Source organism: Mobula hypostoma, chromosome 17 (assembly GCF_963921235.1).
Source record: "Mobula hypostoma chromosome 17, sMobHyp1.1, whole genome shotgun sequence".
In the NCBI taxonomy this organism is placed as follows: domain Eukaryota; kingdom Metazoa; phylum Chordata; class Chondrichthyes; order Myliobatiformes; family Myliobatidae; genus Mobula; species Mobula hypostoma.
In genome coordinates this window covers 21,274,553-21,301,092 of record NC_086113.1, presented here as the reverse complement: position 1 = coordinate 21,301,092, position 26,540 = coordinate 21,274,553, and the positions used below count along the sequence as shown (strand labels likewise).

Below are 26,540 nucleotides of genomic sequence, written 5' to 3'. Positions count from 1 at the left end.
GAACTACGTTCCTACTGATCTCATCCTGGCTGATGATGTCACAAGAGAGCTCCAAGCTAATCAGCTCACCTTCTCCTCATGGTTAACTGATCCCCACCAAGAACAGCATCAAGATCAGCATTTTCAAAGTGAGAATGTTAAAGATGGTATATTAAATCGTTTTCAAGACCAATTGCCAAGACTATCCTTCCTTTGCCAAAGACTTAATGAAATGATAAGTTGATTTTTAGTTTCAGCAGTTCAGTTTGACATGCTATGGATGCCAGGTGGAGAGTGTTCTGCCCTCTAGAGGTGCATTTCATTTGGTATGAACATCACTTCTTGTATGTAAGCTTTTTTTTATATCATCTCCTTGGTGGATTAATTTGAAATCGCAATGGAAAGACATCCATCTCCACCCTCTCTTTATTTGCTCTTGGAACAGGAATATCTTTTTCACAAGTAAGATCTCATTAAAAACCCTGAAGAAAGCTTCTCTATCAGGTGATTTTTGCAAAGGTGTTTAACTCACTGCATAGCTTTGTACATGCATAGTGCAAGGGCGGTAGACTGGACTTTTCTTGGTCTGCATTTGTTCAATTTTGAAATATTCTTATTTCACAGAAATATTGGTGAAAGATCTAATTTATATACTACTGAGACTCTCATCTTCTATCTGTCTGTCTCTTTGTGACCTCCAATTAGCCTAAACGGTGCATTACAGTGGCACTTTTTTTGGCTAAATCGAATTAAAATGTGCTAACTTACAGAACACAGGCAAAGTTCTGGGTTATATATTCGTATAAAATTGCTCATTCCCCAAAATCAACAGGCTCACTTTCACCCGAGAGCCGATCCGCCATCATGGAAATTGGGACGCAACAGCCCAACGCATGCACACAGCCAGCCTCAGCAGCGACACCTACCAGAGCAAAAGGTGAAGAGACGGGGGATGAAAGGGCTGCACGTCTCCAGAATGACAAAAACAGACACAGAAGGAGGAGAGAGGAAGAGACAAAGGAGCTGAGAAATGCACGTCTCCGGGATCAGAGAGAAAGAATAAACAGCAGAAGAGATGAAGAGACAGGGGATGAAAGGGCTGTACCTCTCCAGAATGACAACGAGAGGCACAAGGGTGGCGGATAAACCAGAAATGATGCCATCAAAAGTGTCCTTCAATAAACGAGGAGGAGCTATATTTGCTTTGCTCTATTTCGAGGGGTAATATTCTTCTAATCACCATCAGCATGTGCAGGATTGGGACAGATCTAACTGCCACCCATCAATAAGAGATAATTAAATCTTATTGTAATGACGTACTTTGAGACACCCATAAAGCCCTTTGCTGCAGTCAAAGGACAGCAGTGACTATATCACGTCCATTTAGGAGAGTGCCAACTACATCATCAAGAATAATCAGCATTCTTTGGTGTTACTGCTTCATATCTTCTATCCAGCATTAGGGTTAAAAAAAAATGGTCAGCCTAATTATGCCGTGTGGAAAGGGAACAGGGACATTATGGTCAAGAGATGACACCAAACGTCGCCGGGAAGCAGCAAGGAGAGGGAGAGAACAAGAATCAGATGAAGCCAGGGCCGCACGACTCCAGAATCAAAGAGTCAGGACAAAAAAAGATGAGAGAACAGGAGACAGAGGAGGAGAGGCATGCACGTTTCCAGGAGGATCAGACACAAACAACAAACAGCAGAAAAGATGAAAAGACGGGGCATGAAAGGGCTGCACGCCTCTAGAATGACAAAAACAGGCACAGAAGGAGGAGAGAGGAAGAGACAAAGGAGCTGAGAAATGCACGTCTCCAGGATCAGAGACAAGGAACAAACAGCAGAAGAGATGAGGGGACGGGGGATGAAAGGACTGCACCTCTCCAGAATGACAACGAGAGGCACAAGGGTGGCGGATAAACCAGAAATGATGCCATCAAAAGTGTCCTTCAATAAACGAGGAGGAGCTATATTTGCTTTGCTACGCGTCGTTCTTCTTTAATAAACTAGGTTTTCTACTTCAGTTTCCAAAGCAAAGCGATACCAATAGCATTCAGGAAAATTTAATGTTCATTCTGGTCACATCAGTCTGCACTACCCTTCTCTCAAAGGGTGCCCCAGTGGGTCATCCCATTGTACAGATCTAAAACTGACCTCTGGTCTACCCTGTCAACACTCCTGGATCATTGTTCCTGTTGGTTTCTGTGTCTGTAAGTTGTATGTATTTGCAGAAAACTATGAATTAATTACCTAAAAATTGGCTGTGATTTGTTTACTTTCACAGCTTTTAATATAGTTTCTCAGTCTGCTAGGGCCAATTTGTATCTCACACCTTGGTAGTTTTACATTTGTTTTATATGTTTAAGACTACAGTTTTAGAACAGGCAGCTTCCCAGCGCAGCAGTTACTGCTTCTATCTCACAGCTCCAGGACCTTTGAGTTGCTATACTGCAGTTTGTTCAGACTCTGTGACTGTGTGAGTGACCTCTCATTATTCTCGCTTTCTCCCACGTATGTTCATAAATTCCCCGTTACTGCTGATGGCAAGAGTGAAAAGAGAGTTGATGGTTGTATGTGAGAGGGAAAAGTCATAAGGGTAGATGAATACAGGAAGGGTAGATGGGAGTAATGTGATTGCCCTCCTCCCAGGAACCAGGTTGGGACAAATGGTCCATTTTTTGTCATAAGTATACAATATATGATAACTTTTCCTTAAAAGGTCTTTCAACCATCAGAGGATTAATCACTTCTTTCTTACTGCATAATATTGGATCTAAAAATGCTTGATATTTCATTGGTTTCTCAATATACTGATCTAGAAAATGATCTCTTACATACTCCTTGAATTTATCTTCCACACTATCACTGCTCATTTGGTTTGCCCTGTCTATATGTGGATGGGTGTATTGTCCTTTAGGCCCACACTGAGTGATTCGGGAGCAGCTTTGTCCCCTCTGCCATCAGATTCATGAACAAACAATGAACCCATGAGCACTACTTCTCTATGATTTTTTTCTCTTTTTTCACTGTTTATTTAATTTAACAATAAATATACATATTTACTGTAAATTAATGTTTATTATTATGCATTGCATTGTACTGCTGCCACATAACAACAAAGTCACAACATATGCTGGTGAGATTAAATCTGATTCTGAATTATTACACCCAATTTATACTAAACACTTCTTTCTAAAACTGTTTGGAGACCCACAGACAAACCGCACCAGTGTTTCCTTCCCCTTTGCCTTTTAGCTGTATGTAAACTGACAACTGCTCGATTTTCTGAGCATAAATCGTTTCTCTCTACTTCCTTCGTGCCATCCATTAAAAGGATCTCTCTCTCTTCTTTCCAGTTTTGCCTGTCACCAGCAGAAGCTCAATATTTTAAGGTGTTTAATACCCAGCCTCGATAGCTTTTCAAAGCGTTCTGAAATGACTGTGATATTGCTCAAAGTTCAAACTACATTTATTATCAAAGTATGTATACTATAATACAATCTTGAGATTTGTGCCTTTACAGGCAGCCACACAACAAAGAAATCCAACAGAACCCATTAAAAAAGAAGACTGTCAAACACCAATGTGCGGAGAGGGGGAAAAAGAAGCAAATTGTGCAACCAAGAAAATTAAGCAAATAAAATTCAGAACTGAAGTTCATGAAAGTGAGTTGACAGCCATGAAGCCAGTGACAGCCAACCTAGGGGCCCATTAGTTGCAGGCCACAACTTCAGTTAAGTGCAGAGATGAGTAAACCTCGCAGAGCAGTGAGCTGAACAGCTGCCCATCCCTCGCCGCCAGCCCAAACACTCTGACCTTTTCAATCTGGACTGATGCTTAAATCGGTCAGCCTTGGGTCATTCCTCACTCTCGGATCTGGATCCTGCCACCTCGATACACGGCGGCTCGGTTCAGCTCATACCCAACCTTTCCAATCTGGCTCAGCTTTTAAATCGGCCTGACAGCGGGCTGCTCCTCATTCTCGGGCCCTGCAGCCTTGGTTCTGCTTCACCGCGGTTCTGCCGCTTCGAGTCGCCTCCAAGTCTGCTCCAGCAGTGGCTAAACATCGACTTGCTCCCCACTCTCGGGCCCAGGCCCCGCTGTCTCAATTCTCTATGCTTTAACCACCTTACACCTTCATGACTTCAGTTCACGCCACAAAAATGCCAGGTCATGCATGCGGTTCAAAATCTCAACTTGAGAAGTGATCATTTTTGAGAAAAATTGTGAGTAATGAAGCAGTTAATAGTTGTGTTTGCTGACACTAAGTTGTCTTAAACTGGACCAAATGTATATTGTATACATTTATTTTCATTTATGCCATTAATTCATCTTTGTATGAAGATTAATACATTAACTCTAATAAAGTGTGATCAATTTTGTGTCTTACTTTGCTTTGTGCCCATCTCTGTACCCGTTTTCTACCCTGCAAGGTCACTTTGTCCTTCAATTTTCTGTATTTTCCCTCAGTCTTCTTCCATTTTAACTTAAAGTGCTTTCTGTGGCTTCGCTCATTCAAATTTACTGAAAGACTAGTTCTAGCCCTGTCCAAATGAAACTTGCCCCAATGGAATAGCTCTTTCCCTGCGTCTTTTACCAGTACCCTGCAAATTGAAACTCATTTTGATCAACACCAACTTATATCAAATGCTAATTACATAATTAGAGTTGTGAGATAAATTTAGCCTCATCAACATTTCCTTGTTATCTTATTTTATTTCCAAATATGTGTGTGGGACAGCTTTCCACTGTGAAATCTCTAGACCTGTGACTCATAATCATGTCTAATTTATATCTCAAGAGTAGAAACACAATTAATCTAACTTGTATCATCAAATGTGAATGAGTATTCAGATTCCTTTTACCCTTGTGATTGCAGTTATTATTTGAGGTTGTGAAATATTTGAGTTGTGGAACAAATTTCAAAAAAGAGAATTTGCGGAAATTTACTGGCTGTTTAGAAATGTCCAAATGAAACTTGCCCCAATGGAATAGCTGTTTCCCTGGGTCTATTACCAATACTCCCCAAATTGAAGCCCATTTTGATCATTCTATTACGATCATTCAATTTAGATGTGGATGTAGAAGTGAATGCAATGAGTAAACTAACTAATATCGATTTTTAGCTTGTCAGACAGTAAGAAGCAGTGATTATAGAAGTAGAAATTGATTCTAGTTGTATCTGTCTAGAGGTAAAACTGGGAAGAACAACTTCAGATAGAAGCCCAAGGGACTGTAGATGCTGGGGTCTGAAGCCAAAAAGCAAACTGCTTTTCCATGAACAGAGACAGGAGAAAGAAGCAACATTTCTTTATACAAGCTATCTTCCCTTGCAGATATAATGCAGGGTCTCAATCCCAAACATTGACGATTTCTCACCTTACCACAGACGCTGCTCAACCAGCTGAGAATCTCCAGCAGTTTGCTTTCAGCCTCAAACGGAAGCCCAAATGTTCAGTGGGGAGAGAAGCAGCATCAATTTAGAATTTTCTCTGAAGCTGGAAGCAGGAATTGATGGTAGATAACTGAATATCTCTTACACCAGGCCGCAGTTTAGAACACAGTGGACATTTCGTTTCTTATAACTAACCTGGACTTGAATGCATGGAAGAAAGAAAACATTACACAAGTAGAAAAAGTTAAAAAGACTATCGGGAGGAAAATAAAGTGAATATTTGTAAAAGGGTGGGGAGCAGGAGAGACAAAAGATACACAAGTTGGTGGCATTATCCGACAGCTTGCAAAATCTTATTAACTGCAGCCAATTTGTCTGGAGGCAATGTAAATAGGAATGAGAATATAAATGGTTCTGGAGCTGCAAGATACAGAAAATCACAATTACTGTTTCTAATTATTTGTTAATCTCTTAATATTTTTAATGTTCTTATTTTTAATTGTTTAAATCAATTAGTTTTTTTTAATGTATTGAATTATCATAAGACCATAAGGCATAGGAGCAAAATTAGGCTATTCATCCCATCAAACCTGCTTCAGATGTTCCATCATGGCTGATCACGGATCCCATTCGACCCCATACACCTGCCTTCTCGCCATATCCTTTGATGCCCTGACTGATCAGGAAACTATCAACTTCTGCTTTAAATATACCCATGGACTTGGCCCCCGCTGCAGTCTGTGGCAGAGCATTCCACAGATTCACTACTCTCTGGCTAAAAAAATTCCTCCTAGGCTGTGTTCTATATGGTTGCCCCTCTATTTTGAGACTGTGCCCTCTGATTCTGGATACCCCCACCATGGGAAACATCCTCTCCACATCCACCTTATCTAGAGCATTCAACATTCGGTAGGTTTGAATCAGACCCCCCTCCCACCCTGTATTCTTCTAAATTCCGGTGAGTAGAGGCCCAATGCTGCCGAACGTTCTTCATATGTTAGCCCCATTCATTCCAGGAATCATCCTTGTGAACTTCCTCTGGATTGTCCAATGACAACACATCCTTTCTGAGATCTGGGGCCCAAAACTGTTGACAATACTCCAACTGGTGACAATAACCCTGAACTTATTAGGAAGTTTAATGTAAAGGAACCGTTAGGAGGCAGTGGTCATAATATGATTGAATTCGTATTGCAGTTGGAGAGAAAGAAGCTTAAGTCACATGTATCAGCATCACAATGGAATCAACGGAATTACAGAGGCCTGAGAGAGGAGCTTGCCCAGGTGGATTGGAAGAGGATACTGGCGGGGATGACAACAGAGCAGAGGTGGCTGAATTTCCTGGGAATAGTTCACAAGGCGCAGGATAGATTTGTCCCAGAGAGGAAGAAGTTCTCATATGGCAGGGGAGGGCAACTGTAGCTGACAAAGGAAGTTAAGGGCTACGTAAAAGTCAAGGAAATGGCATATAAGGCAGCAAAAGTGAGTGGGAAGTTGGATGAATGGGAATCTTTTAAAATACAACAAAACACAACTAAAAATGCCATAAAAAGGGAAAAGATGCAATATGAGGGCAAACTAGTCAATAATATAAAGCAGGATACCAAAGTTTTTTCAGTTATATAAAGAGGTGCGAGTTGGTATTGTACCACTGGAAAATGATGCTGTTGGGGGACAAAGAAATGGCCGATGAGCATAATGAGTACTTTGCATCTGTCTTGACTGTTGAAGACACTAGCAATATGCCAGAGGACCATGAGTGTCAGGGAGCAGGAGTGATTGCCATTGCTATTACAAAGTAAAAAGTGCCAGGCAGACTCAAAGTTCTTAAAGTGAATAAATTACCTGGACCATATGGACTACATCCCAGAGTCCTGAGAGAGGTTGCTGAAGAGGTAATGGATGCATTGGCATTGATCTTTCAAGAATTACTTGATTCTGGTCTGGTCCTGGAGGACTGGAAGATTGCAAATGTCACTCCACTCTATAAGAAGGGAGGAAAGTAAAAGAAAGGAAATTACAGGCCAGTTAGCCTAACCTCAGTGGTTGGGAAAGTGTTGGAATCAATTATTAAGGATGAAGTTTCGGGGTACTTGGAGACTTCTGATAAAGGAAGTCAAAGTCAGCATGGTTTCTGTAAAGGAAAATCTTACCTGATAAATCTATTAAGAGTTTTTCGAGGAAGTATCAAGCTGGGTGAGCAAAGGAGAGGCAGTGGGTGTCATTTACTTGGATTTTCAGAAGGCATTTGATAAGGTGCCACATATGAGGCTGCTTAATAATATAAAATCCCATGGCATTACAGGAAAGATACTGGCGTGGATAGGGGAATGGCTGACAGGCAGGAGGCAGCAAGTGGAAGTAAAAGGGGCCTTTTCTGGTTGGTTGCTGGTGACTAGTAGTGTTTCTCAGGGGTCAGTATTGGGATGGTTACTTCTCACATTGCTTGTCAATGATTTGAATAATGGAATTGATGGCTCTGTGGCAAAGTTTGTGGATGATACTCAGAATTATCTCCTTGATTTTATATTCTAGTCTCCTTGAAATAAATGCCATCATTGCATTTGCCTTTTTTACCACAGACTCACCCTGTAAGTTAACTTTCTGGGAGACTTGCACGAGGACTCCTAAGTCCTTCTGCACCTCCAATGTTTGAACCTTCTCCCCATTTAAATAATAGTCCTTACTATTCCTTTTACCAAAATGCATTATACATTTCCCAATACTGTATTCCATCTGCGGCTTTTTGCCCATTCTTCCAATTTGTTGAAGTCCTGCTGTAATCGCATTGCTTCCTCAGCACTACCTACCCCTCCACATAACTTCATATCGTCGGCAAACTTTGCCGCAAAGCCATCAATTCCACTATCCAATTCACTGACAAACAATGTGAAAAGCATCAGTCCCAATACTGACCCCTAAGGAAAACCACTAGTCACTGGCAGCCAACCAGAAAAGGCCCCCTTTATTCCCACTCGCTGCCTCCTGCTTGTCAGCTATTCCTCTATCCATGCCAGTATCTTTCCTGTAATGTCATAGGATTTTATCTTGTTAAGCAGCCTATCAAAAACAGTTAATGTCTTTTAAGAGTTCACCAGGTCGATGACTGCCCAGGGAATGCTGTTGGGTTGGAACCCCTCTGTCTCACAGGACACCTGTAAGACGCAGTGGATCAGTTTGTCTGGCCTGCACACGCAGACAATGTACAGCTACTGTGCAAAAGTCTTAGGCACATGTAAAAAAATTCTGTAAAGTGAAGGTGCTTTCAAAAATAATGGTGTAAAGTTTCTAGATATCAAAAAAATTACTATAAAGAGCAGTAAACAGTAAGATAAATCAAATCAATATTTGGTGTGACTATCCCTTGCCTTTAAAACTGCATCAATTCTCCTAGGTACACTGTCGTGCAGTTTTATAAGAAAATCGGCTCTTAGGTTGTTCCAAGCATCTTGGAGAACTTGCCACAGTTCTTCTACAGAATTTGTTGCCCCACTTGCCTGTGTCTCTCCAGGTAATCCCAAACAGCCTCGATGATGTTGAGATCAAGGCACTGTGGAGACCATACCATCTGAAACCATATTAAAAATCTAGCGTGCCTCAGACCTTGCACAGTGCTGTACATCTGGGAGGCTATTGGATTGCTACATCATAATAGTGACCACACCCTTTATAAATTAAAAAAATCCTTCATCAGCTGTAATGTGCTTTGAAGGATCCTGAAATGATGCAAAAGATATTATGTAGTCAAATATCTAAATTTTCACAGGAGATTGGGCGACAAGAAAATGAACAGTTTTGTGATTTTGCTGTGATATTGATGTGGAATGACTGTGTAGAATGATGCTTAAATATAGGATGAGCAACACTTAAGGTGACAGTCCTGCCAAAGGGTTTTGGTCCGAAACGTCAAATGTACTTTTTTCCATAGATGCTGCCCGGTTTGCTGAGTTCCTCCAGCATTTTGATGTTGTTGTTATTTGTGGCCAGAGGTGCTCCAATATAATAGACCTATCTAAACCATATTAGAAGATATATAAATTAGATTTGACCCTGATTAACGAGAAATTAATTGAACTTGATTTCCAATTAATTCCCACGCCTGATTGAGAACTAGTAAAATTGTATTTTCTCCATTTGGCTGGACCACCAATTTAACCCTTTCAGCAAAACGGCAACGGTAGCAGACTGTTTGCACACGGAAGATCTCAGAAATTGCAGTGGGATTGTCTGGAATTACATTGTATCTACAGGCTTTGTGACCATATTCATTCTCTGGAAATGCTTTCCCCACTCCCTGGCACATAAATGTTTGGCCTCGAATCGCATTATTGTTTTTCCTCTTGTGTACCCATCAGATTTCCCCTTTGTGTGTCAACCACACATGACTGAGAGCTCTGCATCAAGAGCAGAACAGCATTTATATAACATCTTTTATGTCCCTTATAACTCACAGCCAATGGAGTACTTTGTGGAAACAGGGTTGCATTTGTATAAAATATAATAGCCATTCCAGGTTCACTGCACAAGCATTAAAATAACCATTTGTTTTTGTGTTGTGAAAGGAAAGGTGCATGCTAATTGGGACGTTGGGAGATAATCTCACCACTCTGGGAGAATAGACAGGCCTTGCTTTTATACCCATCCAAATGACAATACCTCCAATAATGCTCATCTATCTGTACTGCACGGGAGTCCTAGACTGTTTTAAATATACACAACTCTTGGGAGCAGAGTTTGAAACCATAACCTTCTGACAGAGTGAGAAAGGACTATTAATCAACAATGAAATCACAAATCTATTGCTTCTATGCTCTATAGCCGCAGTCAGGATTTTGATGATTTTTAATAATTTGGTAACTCAATGGTCACTGGAAGGATATTCCAATTACTGTGTGAATGCTTTAATATGGCAAGTTTTTACACTCTATTTAGAGAGATGATTTACAAGGCAAGTATCTATTGCAGTCACGAGGCAATAACTTTTTTTATGACATCTCTTAAATTAACACATTTCAAATGAGATGGGTCTTGATTAATTACAGAATATAAATTGGGCTCTGACAATCTTCTATTAAAATTAATTATGTAATAAGCAACATACTCAAATGGTCAAAGGGCTATAACTTAAAATCCTTTAAGTTGATCTTTATTCAAGTGACCATTGCATTCCTCGACAGGGACTCAAGTCATCAATTGTCCCAGATTTTTCTCTAGATTCTTTATAGAAGGGTGATTCATCCATCAAATTATCAAGACCACTGACTATGTAAATTGTTAGTAATGTCTAAACCATCTCCCATTGTGTAATCTTCAAAGATCGCTGATACAAAGAACCCTGAGCCTCTCCGGGTCCAACCAAAGGTGCATTTGTTTGTGTTTTACATCTTTTTTACGATCACAAGACACTGCTGGATATTAAGAATATCAAGTACTGCTGGTCTACCCCATCGGTGCTTTACTTGACTGCGACAGCTGCGTACTACCTGGACTTGTTGCATACCATTGTTCTGCGAAGACTGTGTGCAGTCCAACAAATGGTACAAATGATTGTCTTGGATATTTTTATTGTGATCACAAGATCCTATCGGACCATTGATAATGCAGAATACTGCAAGTTCGGTTCACTGATTCAATGGAAAGACCAATGGTGGGGAAGCTATGTTGCCTTGGTTGATGTGTGGACCAGGCTCTTGTGCTGCGGTGTCGCCCGTAGCAACTGCCCAGGAGAAGAGACACTGGAGGTGGTGTGGTAGAGTGCAGAGGCCTCTGTGGATGCACTGGGATCCCCATTTGGTTGGAGGCCATCCCGTCCCATTGGTGCTGCCACTGTTTGCTCAGTGGAAGACAAGCTGGACCAGGACATCATCCTATGCACTATCAGTCTACAGGCCAAACCACCCAGGGACTTGGACTATATTATTTTGTTGTCGCTGTATGTTTTCCTGCTGTCATAACTATATGTGTTATGTGCTGTGTGCTATTGGTTCTGCATTTTACACCTCAGCCCCAGAGGAATGCTGTTTCATTTGGCTGTGTTCATGTATGGTTGGTTGATAATAAATTTGAACTTGAAGATCACATTAGAGGTATACCTTAAGAATGATTGTAAGGTGTCAGCACGTGGCCAAGTGGTTAAGGTGTCTGTTTAGTGATCTGAAGGTCGCTAGTTCGAGCCTCGGTTGAGGCAGAGTGTTGTGTCCTTGAGCAAGGCACTTAACGGCACATTACTCTGCGACGACACCGGAGCCAAGTTGTATGGGTCCTAATGCCTTTCCCTTGGACAACATTGGTGGCGTGTATCCTACACAGATGGAGTTTCAGTTAAAAAGTCTGACAGCAGGAAACTTGCCTTTCTTGCTTCTTTAGAAAGTTACCTTTATCCCCAAGTGGTGTCTCAGTGTTTACTGTTCATGGCCAACCCGCTGTAGACTTATTGGGTCAGATGATCAGTTCAGGTGGCCCTTTGCATTCAGATAATGCAAGTACGTTTTGGTGACATCATGGATGCCAAATCTATGCAGTGGACTTGATCCAGGACATTCTAACCTGACAGCAGTTTTTATTTCATAACATTCTTGAGAAATCCCCTTTGGATATTTTTGTTGTGCTACAGCTACTTCATTTCATCCAAAAGTATCTTACTATTTCCTTTTTTTGCACCATATTTTGTCTTCATCATCCCAAGTATCCTGAATGGTCCGACCTATTCTTCAGGTACAAGTGATATGAAAGCCCTCTGTGATTGTTGTTGGGGTTGGAGCAATGAAGGATGGTGTATCCTAAGCAGACATGAACAATAAGATAAAGACTGATCTCTGATTTAATTCCACATATTCCCCTTTACTCCAAATCCCTTAATACTTTGGTTATCAAGTTTATTAATGTAAGATTTCAAATTAACAATTGATGGAGCATCAATTGCTGATACAAAGATAAGTTCCAAACTTGACATTTTCTCTGTGTGGAGATTGCCCGAATTTCACTTCATAATAGGCCTAGCTAATTTTTAAGACTGCGTCTCTTTATTCTAGATTCCCTAACAGAAGGAGTTTCTCTTAATCCAAGTTCACCTCAATATCTAATATGCTGTTACAGTTTAAATTTATTTAGTCCAATTTAATTTGTCCACTAGAGTCTTCATAAACCTTTTTTTAAGTATTTGTGTCTTAAGAAAGAATTTTTTTCCTTTGTAATCTGTGCAGTTTTTTGTAATGCTACAATTATTAAATTTTAATTTTGCAGTCTTGTACAGTACTGTGCAAAAGTCTTATTTTTGAGATGGGCTGTGGTGAACTCTGCGCTGTACTGCTGCAGCAAACGAAAATTTCATGACATATATGACGAAGCCTGATTCTGATATGGGTCTCTATTGTGGACTGAGAGTGGGAATGGGGCAGAGAGAGGGGAATCATGGTTGAGAAGAGGGGAAGGGAGAGGGGAGGGAGTGGGAAGCACCAGAAAGACATTCTGTAATGGTCAATAAACCAACTGTTTGGAATCAAATAATCAAATGACCTTGCCTGGTGTCTCAGGGTTGGGTGTGTCTGTACCCATGCCAAACTCCCCCACCCTTCTCTGCCACCTGTCCCACACCCCTCCCATGGCACTCCACCCTCACCATTCCCAACATCCTTTGCTCCCACCAGATTTATACACTCACTCTCCACTTCAAGTTCACAAATACAGAACTGTGCAAAAGTCATAGGCATCCTAGCTATTTATATGTGCCTGAGGCTTCTGCACTGTACTGTCCATGAAAAATTGAACCAAGAATAGATCATACAAATCTCAAGCCTTCCCTGCTGTTCGCTAAGATTATGGCTGATCCAATTTCTCAAATCCATTTTCCTGGATGATTCTTAAATCCTTTGATTTACTCAATGTTAGAAAAATTTATCAATTGCAGCCAAGAATATAGTTTGGTAATCAAGCATCCATTGGCTCCTGGGGTAGAGAAGAAGTTATATTAAGGGAGATGGGATTGCAGAATTATGAGTACTGAGGAGGGTGTAAGGAGGCTTTTGGAGGGAAGATATTGAAATGTTGAATGAGTGGACAGGAGAATGACAGATGCTGTAGAATGTGGAAGAATCTGAGATCATTCATTTTGGTGTGTAAAAGCTAAACGGGGTATAGTTTTTCAATGACAAGAGGTTGCATGATATTATTGTTGGACAGGACACGGATATCCTTGTACACAAGTCACTCAAAGCCAACATGGAGGTGTAACAATCAACGAGGCAGGCAACTGGTATGTTGGCCTTTGTTACAAGAGAAATTGAATACAGACTCACTGCAGTTACCTCACATGGAGTATTAAGTATCATTTTGGTCTTCCTAACAACAGAAAGTATATACTTGCCTATAGAAATAGAGTAAAAATACATTAAACTGGTTCTGGATATAATCAGTTTGCCATTTGAGGACAGATTGAGTAGACTGGGCCTGTACTCTCTGTTGTTAGAAGTATGCTAGGATATCCCAATCAAACTTGATCTCTAAAGGTTCTTGACAGACTTAAATGCAGGATGTTTCTTCTAGTTGTGGAGTCTAAAACTAGAAGATACAGTTTGAGCATAAAAATAGGCCACAGAAGAGCTTTCCTCAGGGTGTGAGATTCTTTGCAATTCTCTGTCACAGGGAGTTGTTAAGGTTCAGTCACTGAGTTGATTCAAAACAGTGATGAATCCATAAAACATTGAGTAGATTTATGGATATTAAGGGGAAACAAAGGATGTTATGATAGTGCAAGAAAATGATATTAAAGTGCAAGATTAGCTGTGGGCTTGATAAATGACAGAGCTGGGATGGAGGGGTAAGTGGCCTTCTTTTGATCGTATTTCATATGTTTCTATATCAAGTTGAAAGATTTTGAGTGAAAATCCTTTCTTTATTTCACTTAAATAAGTAAGCTCTTATTTTGAGCCCATTGTCCTTAATTCTAGAACACTCTGACCAGAGGAAACAACCTGCTCAGTATGTTGTTTGTTGATCCTATTCAGATGCTTCCATAATCAGTGGCCTTTTTATGAGGTACACCTGCTCATTATTACAAACATCTAACTAGCCAATCATGTGGCAGTGACTCAATACAGAAAAGCATGAAGACAAGGTCAAGAGGTTCAGCTGTTGTTCATCCCAAACATCAGAATGGGGAAGAAATGTGAGCTAACTGAGTTATGACCATGGAATTATAGTTGGTGCCAGATGGGGTGGTTTGTGTATCTCAGAAACTGCTGATCTAGGATTTTCACACACAACAGTCTCTAGAGTTTATAGAGAACGGTGCGAAAAACATAAAGGATCCAGTGAGCGGCAGTTCTTTGGGCAAAAGTGCATTAATGAGAGAAGTCACAGGAGAATGGCTAAACTGGTTCAAACTGACAAGAAGGAGACAGTAACTCAGATAATGACATATTACAGCAGTGGTGTGCAGAAGAGCATTTCTGAATGGATGGTTTACAGTAGCAGAAGATAAGAAAATACAGAATTTCACAGTGGCCACTTTATTAGGTACGTCAAGTAACTAACTAAGTGGCCACTGAGTGTACATTACACTGAGATCACTTTGCATTCTTCCAAACACTGGTAGGTTCAGGCCAGTCTTTTCTTCACAAGTCATTTCCCTTATGTCAGGAATCAAGCTTGTGAATTTATATTGTTTCCATAGCAAGCAAATGTTTCATTGAGTACCCAGACTACTGTTTGCAGGAAGTGTGTGCATATACTTTAGTGACTGTTATCGAGTATTCTTTTGATCATCTAAATCAAGTTTATTTAATAATGTGTAAAGTTACATTATGGATTAGTTTATATTTGATTTGGACTCACCCAAGGAGCCTTTTTTTACCCATGAGGGGTAATCAAATTACTGTATTGCATTCTGCACTAAATTTTAGTTCTGATTTTAGGATGGGATGAAAGTTTCCAATCACAATAAAGCTCCCGCAATGTCAGCAGAGGTTACAGTTGTGAGGAATGCAGGTCATCTTCACAAGTGCAGATCATTTCCAAATATTAACATTTTGACATAAAAACTAAAGAAGTTGGAAGTGCTTGGCAGGTTGGGCAGTGTCAGTAGGAGCGAAACTGCCAACGCTTCAGGTCAAGATCTTCTCATCAGAATTGGAAAAAAATTAGAAAATAATTGTGTTCACTTGCCAAGAGGGAAAGGGTTTGGTGGAACAGTGGGAATGTCTCTGATGGGATACAGATCAAACATTTTTTTGCCTCTCTCCGTAGATGTGGCTGCATTTTTCTGTTTCATTTTCTCTTATTTAACTTTTCCATCTCCAACTGCTCTTTTATTAAACAATTGGTCTGCACACCAGCACAAATATCCCTGCTGTTCTCATCATGCCCTTCCTCCTCTGTACCTCCAAACATGCTTGTTGGCTTATCTTTTCTGTTCCTGGTAGAAGTTCCATGACCCTGAGTTTTCCATCAGTTTCTCTCACTGCTGATGGGGTTGGACCTGCTGAGTGCTTTCCCAGCCCCAATTATGAATGTTCTGGCCCCATGTGATTCTCGCTCTGCACTCACTTTCCCAAATCCTGTGTGAAAATATCATCCTTAAGTCCCTCTTACTCATCTGTGTTCTGGGGGAATAACACAGCATTACTTTCTGCAGAGCTACTCTGCAGAGAAGGTTACTGCTCGGTGAAAATGGTGATTTATGATGTTAATTTGCCTGATTGCAGGAAGTGTGTGCATATAATTGTCAATTCATATTTTGTTCTCGGCATCTATACTCCCCAGTTACAGGATTGTATTTTAAAATCTTTATAACTTACTTTGTGATTTAGGTGTTAATAAATCAAAGTTTTTTTTAAGCAAACCCATAAACTATTTGCAAACACGAGGAAATCTGCAGATGCTGAAATTTCAAGCAACACACATAAACGTTGCTGGTGAACGCAGCAGGCCAGGCAGCATCTCTAGGAAGAGGTACAGTCGACGTCTCGGGCTGAGACCCTTCGTCAGGACTATTTGCACCTCTCTTTGTATATATGGAGAACCTATCAAGGTCTTTCTTCCCCACCCTCTTTATCTGGCTTCTGCCTCCTTCTTTTCCAGTGCTGATGAAGGGTCTCGGCCCGAAACGTTGACTGTTTATTCCCCTCCAGAGCTGCTACCTGACCTATGCTGAGTTCCCCCAACATTTTGTATGTGTTGCTGGAGAAAGTATTGGCTTGAGAGGGAAAGTACTTTAACACTGTAGCTGAGATATATCACAAAGAATGACTTATGTGATGTATGGTTGAGTTGGTTGCATGGAAATCTGCAGCACCAGAAAAACAAGGAAAAAACAGTTGTTAAAGGCCAAAATGAAGTAGAAAAATATATACTTATTCAGAATCAGAATTAGTTTTATTATCCCTGGGGAGAGTTGTTATGCCACCGTTAAGACCAGCATTTATTGGCCTTCCCTAACTGTTCTCGAGAATTTTGTGATGAGCCAGCACTTTGAATTACTTTCGCCCTTCTGGTGGAATTACTCCCACAGCTCTTGGAGTTAAACAAAGCTGCAGACGCTGGAAATTTGAAACAAAAACACAATTCTAGAAGCACGCAACAGGTTAGAAACAGGATTAATGCTTCAGGTCAAGGACTATTCCCCAGAAGAGACAGTGTGTTTTATGTTGCAGAAAAAACAGAGGAGATGTATATGATATAGTCCAGACCAAAGTTGTTAAGCTAAGAAAGCAACAAATGAATTAAATAATAGAGACATAACACATTGAAAAAGGGGTCTCTTCTGTGGAAAAAAAGGGGATTTCCTGAAATTATTAAACATGACATTAAGTGTGGAGGGTGCAACATGCCTTGGCAAATGATAAGGTGCTGTTTATGCAGGTTTTCTCTATGTGCTGTTGGAACAATAGAAAGGCTTGAAGATAGAGGTCAAAATAGCATTGGAAATTCAGAGAAGCAAACTAAATGGTCTGCAAAGTAGTCTCCAATACAGAGGCACATAGTGAGCAGCAAATGCAATATATATTAAACTGGAAAAGCAAATGCATTGTTGCATCACCTGGAAAAACTCTTTGGATCCGTGAGAAGGGAAGAGGTAAAGGGTCATATGTTATATAAAGTCATAGAGTCAAAGCACAGAAACAGGCCTTTCAGTCCATCTAGTCCATGGCAAGCTGCTTAAACTGCCTACTCCCTGGGACTGCACTGGCACCACAATGCTCTAAACCCCTGCCATCCATGTACCTATGCAAAGTTCCCTTAACTATTGAAATCGAGCTCGTATGCACCACTTGCGTTAGCAGCTCATTCCACACTCTCACAACCCCCTGTGCAAAGACGTTTCCATTCATGTTCCCTTTAAACTTTTCACCTTTCATCTTTAACCCACAACCTCTAGTTATAGTCTCATCCAACCTCAAAGAAAAAAGCCTACTTGCATTTACCCTATCTATACCCCTCACAATTTTGTATTCCTCTATCAAATCTCCTCGCAATCTTCTATATTCCAAGGAATAAAGTCCTAGCCTATTCAATCTTTCTATATAACCCAGGTCCTCCAGTCTCGGAAACATCCTTGTAAGTTTTCTCTGTACTCTCTTAACTTTATTTACGTTGTTCCTGTAGGTAAGTAGTCAAAACGCTAAGACTGCACACAAGACTACAAATTATGCCTCACCCGTGTCTTATGTAATTTCAACATAACATCCCATTACCTATACTCAATACTTTGACTTATGAAGGTCAATGTGCCAAAAGCTTTCTTTATGACCCTATCTCCCCAGTTGCTTAGAGAGATGCTGCAAGAAGGGATGGGGAGGTATGTAAAAAGAGAAGTGCAATAATGTAAGAAGGGCAGTTATGGAAATGAATTCATAGAGTGCATCTAGTTTGTGACAGTAACACATGGAGACAAGCAGGAAAAAAATGCCTTGTAATCTGCTCATAGATAATATGACAGGTTATATAAATGATGCTGCAATCATTGTAATGATAACATTTTGTATCAATCAGCATTGGTCGGAAACAATTGTGATGAACTTAAATAAAGGATTGCATTGGAGTGAGAATAGAGTAGTGGTAATGGATTAGCCGGAAAGATAGTAGGCAAGCAGTAGCAGACATTTAAGGGACTGATTTATGATGCTCAGCAAAAAACGAGGGAAGTTTCTAAGGGATAATTTAGTCATGGTTAACCAAGGAGTTTCAGAAGGACATTAAGGAGAAAGAGGAAACATATAATGGTGTGAAAGATACCAGTTCTCTGGGATAAATTCAAGATACAAAGATTAAAAAATGATAGCAAAAAAAATTATAAAGGCAAACTAGCTGCCTCAGAAAAGATAACCTACAAGTGTAAAAGTAATAGAAAAGATAATGGGATATTGACTATTATTTCAAGAAGTTATAGTATAAAATATGGAATTCTTATTGCAGCTGCACAAGGTAATAGTCTGTGAGTAGAGTCATGGAGTATTGAGTGAGGGTTTCTTTAAGTGTATAAAAAGGAAGAGAAAGTCCAATGAAACAACATCACCCTCTCCCCCGGAGAGAGACTAGAATAGTAGTTATGTAGTTAAAGGAAATGCCTGAGGAATTGGAACAGATATTTTGCAGTTATTAGGGTAGAGGCTAATTTGTGTAGAAGCAGGTAGTGGATGGTCGTAAGAGCTGCTGGTGCATGTTACAAGTCCTGGTTATGCAACCACTGACATCAGGCAGACAATCTCTGAAGAGTATTGGTAATGGCTTGGGCCACCCATCTTGTAATGACACCGCCCAGAAGAAGGCAGTGACAAACACTTCTGTAGAATTGGTCAAGACCGTGATTACCCATGTCGTGGCACCGCACATAATGAATGAATGAATGATTTGAGAAGCCATTACCACTGAATGATGATGGTGAGGAATTAAACACCATCACTGAAGAACCAATGTTAGGAAAACCAGTAAAACTGAAAGTTAGCTTTTTAGCTTGGTTCTGAAAGAAACGGCTGTCAAGAAATCCTTAGATTCCAAAGAAATGGCAGAAAATAGAAATCTGCCAATGTGAATACTCTATTCAAACAAGGAGACAAACTTGATGGAACTACAAAGGAATTGTTTGTAGCATATTTGGAAAAAAATAATCAGAGAGAGTCAGCTCGACCCCAGGAAGAGGAAATAGTGTCTGGTTTTTTTAACAGTTCTTTTGAGCAAGTCTTGGTCTTATAAAGGTTACAGGGAGAAAGCAGGGGAATGGGGTTAAGAGGGATAGTAAATCAGCCATGATGGAATGGCGGAGCAAAATTGATGGGCCAAATGGCCTAATTCTGCTCCTATGTCTTATGGCCTTATGGTCTCAAATTTCAATCAGGATGATAGAGAAGAAATAAGAGATTATTATATTTGGACTACCAGAAAATGTTCAACTAAGTGCCTTAGAAAAGGTAACTTGGAGTGTAACGGTAACAGCAAAAGATAATGGAACATTGCCCAGTATTTCAGGGGATCATAATATAAAAAATATATGTATTATTGCAACTGCACAAAATAATAGCCCCTGGCATTGACAGGAAGCAGTACCTAGGAAATGAGGGGGTCATTTTTGAACTTGGCAGTCTGTGCGTTGAAGGGTGCCACAGAGAACAGTGCTTGGACTGCAGCTGTTTACAACACATGTTAATGGCTTGGAGGAAGGAAGCCAGAGCATGGTTTGCCAGATCTCTAGATGATACAAAACTGGATGGGAAATCTGGTTGTGAGAAGGCAAGGAGATTCTAGGAATATTGTTACCTTCGGCAAGTGGACAAGATATTGGCAAATGGAGTGTAGTGTGGGAAAATGTGAAGCTGTTCAGCTTGGAAGGAAGAAAGAAAAGTATTATTTAAATGGAGCGAGACTGGAAAATGCTACAGAATACTGCAAATACTGTAGAAAACTGCAAATTTCTGTGGCACATGAGGATTGGTGGCGGTGGTGGGAGTATAATGAAGTACACAACGCTGGCACACAAGTCCAAAGCTAATGGGTTATCAACCATTATTTCATTGTATAAAAATATGGAAATCTTATTGCAACTGCATAGGACACAAATAAGGTCACGTTGAGAATAAACTGAACAATTTTTGGTCCCCCAAAGGAAAGGTATGAAAAGAAAGGTTTACTTGACCACAGTATTGAAGATTGTTCCAAGAAGAGTAATTTAACAGGTTGAGACAACTTATTGGATGTTAGAAGTGTGCAAGGTAATCTTATTGAAACTGTTACGTACCCCGTAACTGGGTTGCCAAACCAGCAGAAATGGATCACTCAGTTGGAGTCTGGAGTACTAGAACTAAGAAAGTTTTATTAAAGAAACAAGCAACACATTAATCGAAAGGATAATAAATGCAACAGTTCAGCGATGATAAACGCACATGTGCACAGAATTAAGATAACAGCATCAATCAAGCTCTATCGTTGTCTAGGGGTAAATGACCAATTTCAAAATGACTCAAAGTTCAGTCCAGTTTGTAGTTCAGTTCGCAGTAATCGTTGTCATGGCGATGGACAAGGTGGGGAAGAGAGACATAGAATAGGAACAACTCATCATTCAGCACAGCTTCACTCACAGACCAGCGGGATGGCTCACAAACAGCATTTGGGCGGGTCCTTGGTGATGTCACCTGAGGTCACCGACTGTGACCCCTCCTCCAGATGCGGTCGATCCTCTGCAGTGAACCCGGCACCCAGGCAAGGGCGGACACACACCGGGTTCCCGCTGATCGTACCTTTCCACCCTGGTCGTTGTCTGGCACTTCTCACCCACTCGTGAGAAGCGTACCGCTTCCAGGGTCTCGTTACCTCGGGTGGCGTGTGTGTCTGTCTTAGCGAACCTGTCCCCTTTTTATCCCCCTGCTGGGGTATCGCCTGTCCATCACTTCAAACAGTTCAGGGTTCAAAGGGGGGAGCCGCTCCAGACAGCTCTTCCTCCCACATCCCTTCATTACACATCTCCAGACGCTGCTCCATTGTTCCTTATCTCTCCTTCCCCTGAGGGCAGGTGGCAGACCAACTGCTGATGCCACTGATGCTAGCCCAGGCCAGCAAACATCTTAATTTTATGTGTATTCTCGTAACAAAACATACAAAATTCTTTGGGTGATAGATTGGCTAAAAGCTGCAAAGGTATTTCCACTCATGATCCAGCCCAGGACCTGAGGACCTAGTCTCCCAATAAATTGCAGCCATTTGAGATGAATTGCTTCTCATCAGAACTTCTTTCTAAAAGGAGTAGTGAGGGTAAAGACCTTGGATATATTTAAGGCTGAGGCTGGAAAGACTTTAATCAAGAAGGGGAATCAGAGGCCTTTGGGAACCGTGGAGGAAAGTGAACTTGAGGTATTTCAGATTAACCACAATCCTACTAGGTAGCAGAACAGCCTCGAGGAGCTGAATGGCCTATTCCTGTTCCTCCTCCTTGGTCTTTAACTGTGGGGGTAGGGGATAACTGGATAAGCACATGGGAGACATGGGTATAGGATATACAAATTATGGTTAAGTGAGAAATGATGGAGGGAAGGTTCATATAACATAAATATCAATACATTGGGCTGCTGTTTGAGAAGGAGAAGCTAAAATTGGATGTATCAGTATTACAATGGAGTAAAGGTAATTATAAAAGCATGAGAGAGGAGCTGGCCAAAGTTGATTGGAACGGGACACCAGCAGGCATGATGGTAGAACAGCAATGGTTGGTGCTCCCGGAGGAAATTTGAAAGACACAGGTAAGATATGCTCAAAGATGAAGAAATATTCAGAAGTGAGGACAAGGCAACCATGGCTGAGACAGCATAAAATGCGAAAGTGAGGGCATGTAATACAGCAAAAATTAGTGGGAAGGTAGAAGACTGGGAAGCTTTTAAAAACCAACAAAGGGCAACTAAAAGAGCCGTAAAGATAGAAAAGATGAAATATAAAGGTTAGCTATCCAATAATATAGAAGAGGATACAAAACAATTTTTCAGATATATTAAGAGTAAAAGTAAGACGAGAGTAGACATTGGACCACTAGAACATGATGCTGGAGAGGTATAATAGAGAACAAAGAAATGGTGGACATAATTAGTAAGTATTTTGTGTCAGTCTTCACTGTGGGAAACACTAGTAGAAAGCCAGAAATATGAGTGTGTCAAAAGGCAGAAGTGAGTGTCACTGTTATTACTAAGGAGAAGGTGCTTGTGAAGCTGGAAAGTCTGGAGGTAGATAAGTCATCTGGACCAGATGGATACACCCCAGGGTTCTGAAAGGAGTTGCTGAAGAGTTTGTGCAGGCATTTAGTAATGATCTTACAAGTAGCAGTGAATTCTGGAATGGTTCCTGAGGAATGGAAAATTGCAAATGTTGCTCCACTGTTTAAGAAGGGAGGGAGGCAGAAGAAGGGAAATTATAGACCAGTTGGCCTGACTTCAGTGATTGAAAAGATGTTGGGGTTTATTATTAAGGATGAGGTTTCAGGATACTTGAAGGCACATGATAAAATAGGCAAAGTCATCTTGGTTTCCTTTAGGTGAAATCATGCCTGAAAAATCTTTTAGAATTCTTTGAGGAAATAATGTTCATGACTGACAAAGGAGAGTCAGTGAATGTGGTTTACTTGGATTTTCGGAAGGGCTTTGACAAGGTGCCATACACGAGTCTGCTTAACAAGATAAGAGCCCATGGTATTACAGGAAAGGTACTAGCATGGATAAATGATTGGCTGACTGGCAGGAGGCAAAGAGCGAGAATAAATGGGGCCTTTTCTGTTTGGTTGATGGTGATTAGTCGCGTTTCAAAAGGGTCAGTGTTGGGATCACTTCTTTACATGTTATATGTCAATGATTTAGATGAAGGAATTGATGGCTTTCTGGCCAAGTTTGAAGATGATACGAAGATAGGTGGGGGGACAGGTAGTGTTAAGGAAGCAGGATGTCTGCAGAAGGACTTAGACAGATTGGGGGAATGGGCAAAGAAGTGGCAGATTGAATATAGTGTAGGGAGGTGTATGGTCATGCACTTTGACAGAAGGAATAAAGGAATAGACTATTTTCTAAATGAGGAGAAAATTCAAAAATCAGAGATGCACAGGGATTTGGGAGCCTCGTGCAGGGTTCCCTAAAGGTTAACTTTCAGGTTGAATTGGTGGTAAGGAAGGCAAATACAATGTTAGCATTCATTTGGAGAAGGTTATAAGGTTTTAGAAGGCCTTGGTCAGACTGCGCTTGGAGCTTCGCGAGTAATTTTAGGACCCTATCTAAGAAAAAGTCTGCTGGCATTGGTTGGGCCCAGAGGGGGTTCATGAGAATGATGCCAGGAATAAAAGGGTTAATATATGAGGAGAGATTGATGGCTTTGGTTATATTGTTGCTGGAATTTAGAAGGATGAGGGGGGGATCTCTTTGAAACCTATGGAATGTTGAAAGATAGAGTGGATGCAGAGAGGATGTTTCCTATAGTGGGGGAGTCAACAACCCGAGGGCACAGCCTCAGAATTGAGGGACAACCATTTAGAACAGAGATGAGGAGGAATTTCTTTCACCAGAGGATGGTCAATCTGTAAAACTCATTCCCACAGATGATTGTGCAAAGGCCAAGTCATTGGCTATATCTAAGGCAGAAGTTGATAGGTTCTTGATTAATCAGGGCGTCAAAGATTACAGGGAGAAGGCAGAAGAATGGAGTTAAAAAGTATAATAAATCAGCCACGATGGAATGGTGGAGCAAACTTGATGGGCAAAATGGCGTAATTCTGCTCCTGAATCTTATTGAAATAATCTCACAATGTATTAAATGTAGTTCTTTATTTTGGACTGCATTGATATCTTGAATTTAGGCCTGTAACAACAGTGGTTATTAGATGAATAAATCAAATAGTTAACCAAGTAGAAGAAAGTCTGGGTGTACTGATGTTGCTGCATATTGAAATGCCAATTTGGATCAAGCATATAGTACATTTTACCAATTTCAAATTGGAGCTTGTTTGAAGTCAGTGCATCACCACCTGGATGATTGAAATTTGTTCTACATTTTCTAATTCCCATCTGTTAAAATACTCGTAATTGATCCAAATTAAATTCCAAAATAGATTCAGACATGAAGAATCCAACCAACGATCAGTGCTGGTGCCTTTGTTGTTTGTCATGTATATTAGCAGCTTGGGATTGTAGGAGGTATGATTAGTCAGTTCTCAGACGGCACAGGAATTGGTGGTTTTGTCGCTCGCATGAGGAAGGTTGCCTGAGGTTACTCCAGGATGTAGGTCAGATGGAAAATTGGTTAAATGGAATAATGCTTACAAGTATGACGTGTTGCATTTTGGGAAGCTAAGTAAGGGATAGCACATAAACAGTAAATGATAAAAGTGCTGGAGAGTGTTGGTGATCTGAGGGACCCTGGGATACAAGTCTACGTCCCTGAAAATAGTCATACAGGCATGAATGACTATTTCCTGAGGAGACTGAGGTCCTTTAACATCTGCCGGACGATGCTGAGGATGTTCTACGAGTCTGTGGTGGCCATGTTTGCTGTTGTGTGCTGGGGCAGCAGGCTGAGGGTAGCAGACACCAACAGAATCAACAAACTCATTCGTAAGGCCAGTGATGTTGTGGGGATGGAACTGGACTCTCTGACGGTGGTGTCTGAAAAGAGGATGCTGTCCAAGTTGCATGCCATCTTGGACAATGTCTCCCATCCACTACATAATGTACTGGTTGGGCACAGGAGTACATTCAGCCAGAGATTCATTCCGCCGAGATGCAACACAGAGCGTCATAGGAAGTCATTCCTGCCTGTGGCCATCAAACTTTACAACTCCTCCCTTGGAGGGTCAGACACCCTGAGCCAATAGGCTGGTCCTGGACTTATTTCCTGGCATAATTTACATATTACTATTTAACTATTTATGGTTTTATTACTATTTAATTATTTATGGTGCAACTGTAACGAAAACCAGTTTCCCCCGGGATCAATAAAGTATGACTATGACTATGACTAAAGCATACTTGCTTTCATAGATGGCAGCATAGTATATCAAATATGGAATGTTAAATTCTAAGTCAACACTGCTTAAGTCACATTTGGAGTTCTGTGCAGTTCTGGTCAACCCACAATGGAAAGGATGTCATCGTGCTCAGACAGGGTGCTGAGAAGGTTCACCAGAGCATCTCCACCTGTGAATCTGCTGGGGTCCTCGATTATGTCCGATGCTCCGATGCAGTCTCCTCCACATTGGTGAAACCCATTGTAAGTTGGGGGTCCATTCCTTTGAACACCTCTGCTCCATCCACCAAAAGCAGAACTTCCCAGTGGCTAAGCATTTTATTTTCGAAACCTCATTCCCATTCTGATACATCAGTCTGTGTCCTCCTCTTGTGCCACAATGAGGCTGCCTTCCTGCTCAAGGAGCAACACCCTGTATTCCATCTGGGATAGCCTTTAACCTGATGGAATGAATATTGATTTCTCCTGGTGAAAAAAAAATCCCTCCTCCTCCCCTCTTCTTCTATTCCCCACTCTGGCCCCTCACCTCTTCTCAGCTCCCTTTCACTTTCCCCTGGGTCCCCTTCTTCTTCCTTTTCTCCTACGACCCACTCGCCTCTCCTACCTTCCTCTCCAGCCCTTTATCTTTCCTACCAACTTAGCTTCACCTATCACTTTCTAATTTATCCTCTTTCCCCTCCCCCAAGCTTTTGATTTTGTTGCCTTCACCCTTCCTTTCTAGTCCCGAAGAAGGGTCATGGCCTGAAACATCAAGCCTTTATTTATTTCAACAGATACTGCCTGACCTGCTCGCTTACTCCAACATTCTGTGTGTGTTGCTTTGGATTTCCAGCATCTGCAGAATTTCTCGTGTTTATGATTTGCTTCACCGGAACATTGCCTGGGTTGAAGAGACACGGACAGGGTGGATAGTCAGAATCTTTTTACTGTGTTAGTTATGCCAAAAACAAAAGGGAATGGGTTTCAGCTGAGTGGCAGGGATTTCAAAGATTTTCTGAGGGTGAAGTCTCTCCCTCACCACGTGCACACACAGTGGCTGATATCGGAAGAGGTAGCAAAGGAAAGCAAATGCAATGTTGCCATTCATTTCAAGGGAACTAGAGCATAACAGCAAGAACACAATACAGAAGCTTTATAAGGTGTTGTTCAGAACATATTTGATGTATAGTGAGCAGTTGAGCCCCATATC

General features: G+C 41.0%; 1 protein-coding gene across 1 annotated transcript in view; it reads left to right on the top strand.

Moving 5' to 3' along the window:
- The window catches only part of nek11 (NIMA-related kinase 11), a 331,369-nt gene that overhangs the window by 303,176 nt on the left and 1,653 nt on the right, over nucleotides 1-26,540 (top strand). The gene's annotated exons all lie outside the window — the stretch shown is intronic.